General features: G+C 34.3%; 1 protein-coding gene across 1 annotated transcript in view; it reads left to right on the forward strand.

Moving 5' to 3' along the window:
* LOC111057430 (transcription elongation factor 1 homolog) overlaps window positions 1-4,668 on the forward strand; it is a 40,073-nt gene extending 35,405 nt beyond the window's left edge. The window contains exon 4 of the mRNA XM_039435675.1: window positions 4,309-4,668. The gene's annotated coding sequence lies outside the window, so the exon portion shown is untranslated. The remainder of the gene's footprint in view (window positions 1-4,308) is intronic.
* The last annotated feature ends 2,850 nt before the right edge of the window (window positions 4,669-7,518 follow it).

Consider the following 7,518-nt stretch of genomic DNA (forward strand, 5'->3'; position numbering starts at 1 on the left):
CAATCAGTGGTCAACAGGTGGAAATCAAACAGCATAACACGATATTCATTGAAGAAAGCATGATAACAGCATTGTAGAGAGGATCCCCAAGCGTAGAATAATAGCAACAGTTTCAGTTCTGTATCTCGGATCATCAATCTTATTACTATCGTATCAATAGTCTAGCTCACAGGCAGCAATTTACACAGGTAGAACAATAGCAGTGAGAATTGCACCGATAAATAATGAAGGAATGGATAATAAGCCACCACTTGTCAATTAACAAAAATCACTGGAGATACTCGCCGTAATGTTTGCAATTATTTACGTAATGATGGAATGATTCACTTACTAGTACATGTTGCAAGAACGGTGTTGCTCTTAGTAGCTGAGAGTTCCTGCTCACTGCAACATTCACAAGAACCCTTCAACACGAACACCCCCTTATCATAATTATGTCGATTATCGTCCAAGAAAAATTGAGACAATTTGATCTGTCAAGATCTTTGCAGGGAAGTCAAAGTTCAATCAAGAAATGCAGGCACTTTGAAACTGGCTTTTTCGACTGTTTATTTATAGGTTATAAAGAAACTGTTTGTAATTAAGTTGTAATATTTTATTCCTTCCTCAAAACCATCCATGCACTCGAAAGAACACTTCACAGACCTCAGAAAATCACTCCTGTACTTTCAACTATTTCTCTAAATAGTCGGGAGATTTGCCTACACATTTTTCCTAACGACTTATCAACTCCGTCGCCATTTCGGGCTCACCGCGCACTTGAGACAAACCAAGTTTGTCTGTCAGAAGGTTGTCGATGGTTTATCAGGAACCTGTTCAGCCATCTAGATATTGAAGCATTACTCTTAAGCCTAGTACACACTACGAGACATGTTTTTGCGACCAAAAATCGCAGGGCTATGGTCTCCCGACAAAAAAAGGAGACTTCATGCAACGTAGACATGTTGCATGATATTCTCATAGTGTGAACGACGATTGAGTCCAGATACGAGACGTCCCATCAACAACAACAAAATATTGAGAATGTTCTTCATGATTATTGCTTCAAGTCCTGGAACTTACATAAATCGAGGACTTATTAGATCCCGGAGTTTAGAAGATAAACCCCTGACTCAGAAATACGATTTAGACCCGAGCGCTTATTTTTAGTCCTGGACTCTGTAAGTCCAGAACTTATATACCCGAGCTCGGAAACTAGCCCTAAATTCTCTTCAATTTAATGTACGATTTCACTATTTTACCGATTTTACGCATTAACCCACGACTGTTTCAGCAGTTCTAGTGTTGAGTGCGAAATCTTCAGTTTAGCAACAATATCATTCACAGATGGTGAAAATATCAGGAGTACTCATCCCTACCCCTTGTGCTTAATCATGGCTTACTTTAGATAAAGGCTGGAACGCACAACTTGGCAACGTCGCAGTCAAGCTCAGCTTCAGGCCGAGCAAATTGAATTCACTTGGGTAGACTCCCGATTAACTACCACCCGGAATGTGAGTGTGAGCGCTGTTATCAGGTCTGGCTGCCGTCGATACGCCAACCCATCAGAGAACATTCTGTGTTGTCGTGTTGGCGAAAAATCGGTGTGTAGAAATTAACAAAATAAATTATCATAATGCTGATTTCCTACAATCTTCATTTCTCTTTTTTCATGATTTTAGAAATCAATTTCTTTTCAATAATATTTGTTGCAATTTTAATCATCAGATTAAAAAAGAAAAATATGAAAAAAATGTTTTCTATCAATAACTCCAAACTAGAATCATGACCTCAGCTTAAGGAAAGACAAAGTTAGTAGATAACTGTCTACTAAATTTGATGGAAATATACATTTTCAAGATGTTCGATGTTTTTGAACGGGTAGTATTATAGTCCACTAGACAGCTGATTTATGATGAATAATATTATTCTAAAGTCTGATTTTTACGGTAATATTGGTGTTCGAAGGAGACTCCTTTTCCTTTTGTATTATTCTTAAAATGCAAAATTTCAGAAAACCGTATGTATAAGTCGACGCGAAATTCAAAAAGGAACGTAACTGTCAAATTTCATGAAAATCTATTTCTGCGTTCCGCTGTAAATACGGAACAAAAACATAAACATGAAGAGAAATGCAAAACCGTCGACTTGAATCTTAGAACTCACTTCGCTCGGTCAAATATGAAAATTGAATAAGTCATGATTGAATAGAGAATACCTTTTAAATGCTGACACTGTAATGGTAGTTAAGAATAACTCAATTTGTATATTGAATCAACATCAGTATTATGTTACCAGGTAACCACATCTGTAGGGATATCACATTCTCCCCTCCTAATGGGAAACCTCGTTATGAAAGGTTAATAAAGAACGTAATTTGTAGAGCGTGTAGGAGGGTGACGACTCCGAACTGGTCGTGGGGATCGTTCTACATTGTTTTGAAGTCCTTCGGGCGGTCTAGCTATCACTTGATGTGGCTCCGGTAATCTTGGCACTTTATATGACTTGTGTGGACCAAATTTCACCGTTTTCTTGGGTACCGGTAGCATAGTACCTTGAAGCTGGTTGATGTGCCGCTTGAGGTGCCCGTCCACTAGAACCGTTTTCGTCCGAACTAACATCGGCCGAAAACTACCAAACGCGACCGAACGATCCCCAAACAAAGAAAGGAATGAAAGAAAGACAGCGTTAGCATGAATTTTTAATAAATATACGGTTGTCATTTAACGTCAGCTGTTACATTTTCCATTGAACAATAATTTGAAAATCTGTCTAAGTAATTTTTGAACTTTTCTTTATCAGGCCCCAGGCCGCTGTTCCATAAAAACTTACAAGTCCTGTAATACAGGAACAGCTGATTTTATCGGCTATATTGAGCATGTATTGGAATGGTGATTCTCCTGTATTACGTGACTTATAAGTTATAATATCGGGGAACCGAGCTTCGCTCTGGAGTACAAAAGCATACAAATTTTATAACGAAAGAGGAAATTATAATATGTTTATAGTTTATAGAATGATATACTATGTTTGCTACAATATTTGATAATTTACTATTTACTATTCTACACTAATAGCATCTATTTACTATTTTGGACTTTTTAAAAATTTAGTCCAACATTCACAACTATATGATGAAGTTTTCACTTGAGAATTACTTCTAATTCTACTAAGCAAAAAAGGACTGTTATTCATACACTATGATTACTGAAAATGGTCATTGCTAATACTATGTCTCATCACTTTATAAACAAAATGAAACAGGGCCCTGGATTAAAATTTTCGAAAGGGTTGATATTAGATTGAATACCTCCCTGATTTGGTTGCATATTCTAGACGAGCGATGTGAACGTTGTCAAAAATTGCTTGAATTGAGCTGGATCCATGATTGAAATATTTTTGAAGGTCTTGAATTATTCGCTTGAAGTCACTTGAAAAAATATCATCCTATACTATTAAACAAGCAATTTCTGTTTAGATGTTTATATGTTTGTATTTCACCGTATCTCGAAAACGGCTCTAACGATTCCCTCGAAATTCAGAACATAGTAGGTTTATAATAAAAAAATTCGATTGCACTAGATCTCATCCCTGGGAAAACTCGCTGAATGACATTGAAAGGATAATTATTATTCATCCTTGGAAAAACGGCTGATAATAATTATTTCGTCGTCTGTTGATGATGGAAGTGAGTGAGCGAGTTCATTTGTGTGGGACTGTGTCAAAATTATGACTCAGCTGTTAAACTTTTGTAATCATTCAATCAGGTACTTAGTGCCGGTTGAAAAAAAGCCGGGTTATTTTCAATCCTGATTAATTCCAGTAGATCCATCTTTTTGAAATGGTCTTCTCTGATTTGGTTCACATGAAATTAATCAGGATTAAAATTTAACCGGCTTTTGTTCAACCGGGCCTTTGTGAGGGAAATTTTTGCATTCCTCTGGGAATTAATCTCAATTTACTATGATTAGATAGAACATTTATGTATGAACTATGAATGCTATTATAATTTCTTCTTTCGTAATAAATGTTTATGCTTTTGTACTCCAAAGCGAAGCTCGGTCCCCGATATTATTTTCTCAATTTTTATAATCGAAACTTTTACCACCGTCGCCAACTATTGAAATTGAACATAAAATGAAAATTGAATAAGTCACGATTAAATAGAAAATACCTTTTAATGTTTACACTGTGAATGGTAGATAAGAATAACTCAATTTGTATATTGAATCAATATCAATATTATGTTGCCAGGTAATAATGTAATTTAAAATTTATGAAGTAATGTGAAATAATTTGTGTTTTGTTAATTTATTATTTTTTCAACAGGCGACAAAACGGATGAAGATTGGAGAGTCCAGGTGACAATAAGTTTCCGTGGCAAATGAAAACTTACAAAATTAAGTTGAATTATTGAGACTTTTGTATTGTTTATAGTGAAATTCATTTTGAACTGTCAGCATTGTTTGAATGGAATCGATTGATGTTATTCATATGAAATGCTGACAGTTTGAAATGAAATCCACAATTTAATATAGTATTTTATATAGTAGGTGAGAGATGTTGTGTGGTAGGCCTAGCCTAGGCTATTCTTGAACTAACTTAGTTACTGAAATATATGTATAAGTGTGTGTGTGTAATTTTTATGATAAACAATGGTATAATCTAATAAAGCTCTTGTAATTATTTTATATTACTTTCTTTGCCCTATTACCATAGGTAAGGAAAGTATTGCTTTCCAAAAAAATTAAGGTACCCTGATTTCAAGTTTTCTATACGTTTCAAGGTCCCCCGAGTCCAAAAACATGATTTTTGGGAGTGTGTATGTCTGTGAACACGATAGCTCCGTTCCTAATTAACCGATTGACTTGAAATTTTAAACTCAAGGTCCTTATAATATGAGGATCCGACAATAAGAAAAATTCAATAAAATTAAATTCAAAATGGCGGAAAATGACAATGTTTTTCACGGGTTTCTCGAGAACGGCTCTAATGATATTCTTCAAATTAATACCCTGGATAGCTATTTATAAACCCTATCAACTGACATAAGTCTTATTTCTGGTAAAATTGCAGGAGCTCCGTAATATTCTTGAGAAAAATGGATTTTGTTGAATTTCTATCTCGATTTTCTCAAAAATGCCTTGACCGATTTTTTAAAAATTAACACCCTGTATAGTTTTTTATCAGCTCTATCAACTGGCATGAGTCTCCTTCCTGGGAAACTAACAGTGTGTCCATCGTGCCTTTCTATTTCTCTACTCTGTGCTTGAGGCCTGCATGTCATTGTTTTGCTAATAATACATGGACTTGACATGCTTTATTCTTATTCTAATCACTTGCTACCCTCAACTCTTCAGATCGCATGAGCGCTGCGTCTCCAATGACAAAGTGGATTAATTTTTATTTGTAATCAACAAGAACAAGAAAACAATAAGAAGTGAATCAGTGGTCAGATAAAGTATTGTCCTTTATAAAAATGTAGCATAATCCAAACTTTATTACATTATGTACTTCAAGTTGATAATTGAAAAAAAATAAATCTATCTAATTTAATCCACAATTGCGATTTTGAACTTGAAAATTGAGAAAGAGCATGGAATAATTTTAATTATGACATGTTCTTGAGGTGCTGTGTAATGCAGTATTATATTCTTCCATTATTATTCTAAAATGATTATAAAAATTATGTCAGCTGCTCATTAACAATAATATTGTTTCAGTTACTTTTTTTTCATTGAATAGCCAAAGATTGTTAACCTTTTTCATGGACTGTATCCAGTGGAAAGTTCTAATTTTGCATATCACCTATAAATACCGGTAGGCGAGCCGACGAGCAGGAGATTGTGGAAGAGGAATTAATTTGAAAATTCAATGAATTTCTCTCATTATAAACTTATAAGAGCCACTATTTTTCTAGCATTCAGGAAAATAATATCCAGTTTCATTGTATATTATGATAAGGAGGAAATTGATTGATACTCTTTAAAAAGATTTACCTACCCCTGTTATTATGTATGAGTATTTTTGTCGTAAATGTATTTCCTTTGCTTCATATAATACAAAATTATAAGTAAAGCAATAAAGAGAAAAACTAAAATCGTAAATCGATTTTGGAATAATCTTCATGACCTTTTAGAAGAAACTTTGTGGCTGAATCTGCTAATCAAATTCGACCATGTTGATAAAACTTGAAACGCAAAAATGCTGTTGATTTTATCATTTTCATTCTTAGTTCACTTGGACATACTTGGACGCACGGTACGATTCAATCACTTGAAAACATCAAGAGATTGAAGATATTATCCTCATATTCACGATCTCGGTAGTTCTAAGATAGAAAACAGTAGTTGAAGATAAATATTTAAGGCAACTGAGCTCCTATAGGATAAAATTTAGAACCAATCATGAGTTTCTATGAAGTATGAGCCTCGTTTTAGAGACTCTTAATTAACAGTGGAATTGCAAAAAAATGGTAAAACTGCAATCGTCACTTTTTTAATCGGTTGTACCTTTCTAATGGTATTGTTGATTGGATTGAGAAGAGGAGGAAATGCCTCACATCCTTGACTAGATTTTGATTTTATATCTGAATTATTTCATAAGATATGCAGAATGCAGCATACAAATAAATAAATTGTCATTATTTTGTGTATGGATTATGGGTTGAGGTACAGTGTACACTCAAAAATTTTCCCATTTCTCTTACGAACTTGACTCATGATATATGATTTCCAACTGCCTTGACAAGCCGAAAAGAAAGAGCGTACGAGAAGATCCGAACATTGTATCAAAAGTTATGAATGAAATTTCGATCCTTGAGGTGTCCTGAAAATCTTTGAGATAGAGTGGTCTACCTGTTCTCAGATAGTAGAGCACAAAATTACGCCCAGTAGGATGTTGAATTATACATTTTTGAATTGTGACAATCGGAAGATATTGTTGATTAAATACTATTAAATTTATCAAAATTGATTTTTCCATTAAACTTTACTCGTTTTGGAAAAACTGTACGATAGAATTGATTGAAGTTAGAGAGGTCTGAATGATTTCATTTTATTCTGAATTTTATATACAGTAAAAAAGCAGAGAGGATTTTTTTGTCCTATGACTGGATTTGATGGTAATAACTCAGAACTGGAAAATGAACCAAACATATTAGGTATTTGGGCCACTCTGTACAAGGAAATTTTGCATGCGAAAATTGGTTCTGGACTTCTCTTATGCATACAAACCGTAACAAATCAGAACTACAATGAATATAAGATATTGTTTTTTCATGTCTAAATTGACTGGACTAATATAATGTTATAACGTGAATCACCTCTATCTTCTATAGAAGGTGGTGACAGGCGCTGATCGCCCCGATCCCCCCCCCCTACTTCACAAGTGGTGTTTGAAAAAACTACAGTTACTATAGTTTAGTCACTATAGACATCAAAAGGGGGTGTGCTTGCATTTTATATTGTAGATCTGAATTCTCAATTTGGATACATAAGAGAAGTCCAATTTTTTCATGAAAGATTTCCTTGTGCAAGA

Source organism: Nilaparvata lugens, chromosome 9 (assembly GCF_014356525.2).
Source record: "Nilaparvata lugens isolate BPH chromosome 9, ASM1435652v1, whole genome shotgun sequence".
NCBI classification, from domain to species: Eukaryota; Metazoa; Arthropoda; class Insecta; order Hemiptera; family Delphacidae; genus Nilaparvata; species Nilaparvata lugens.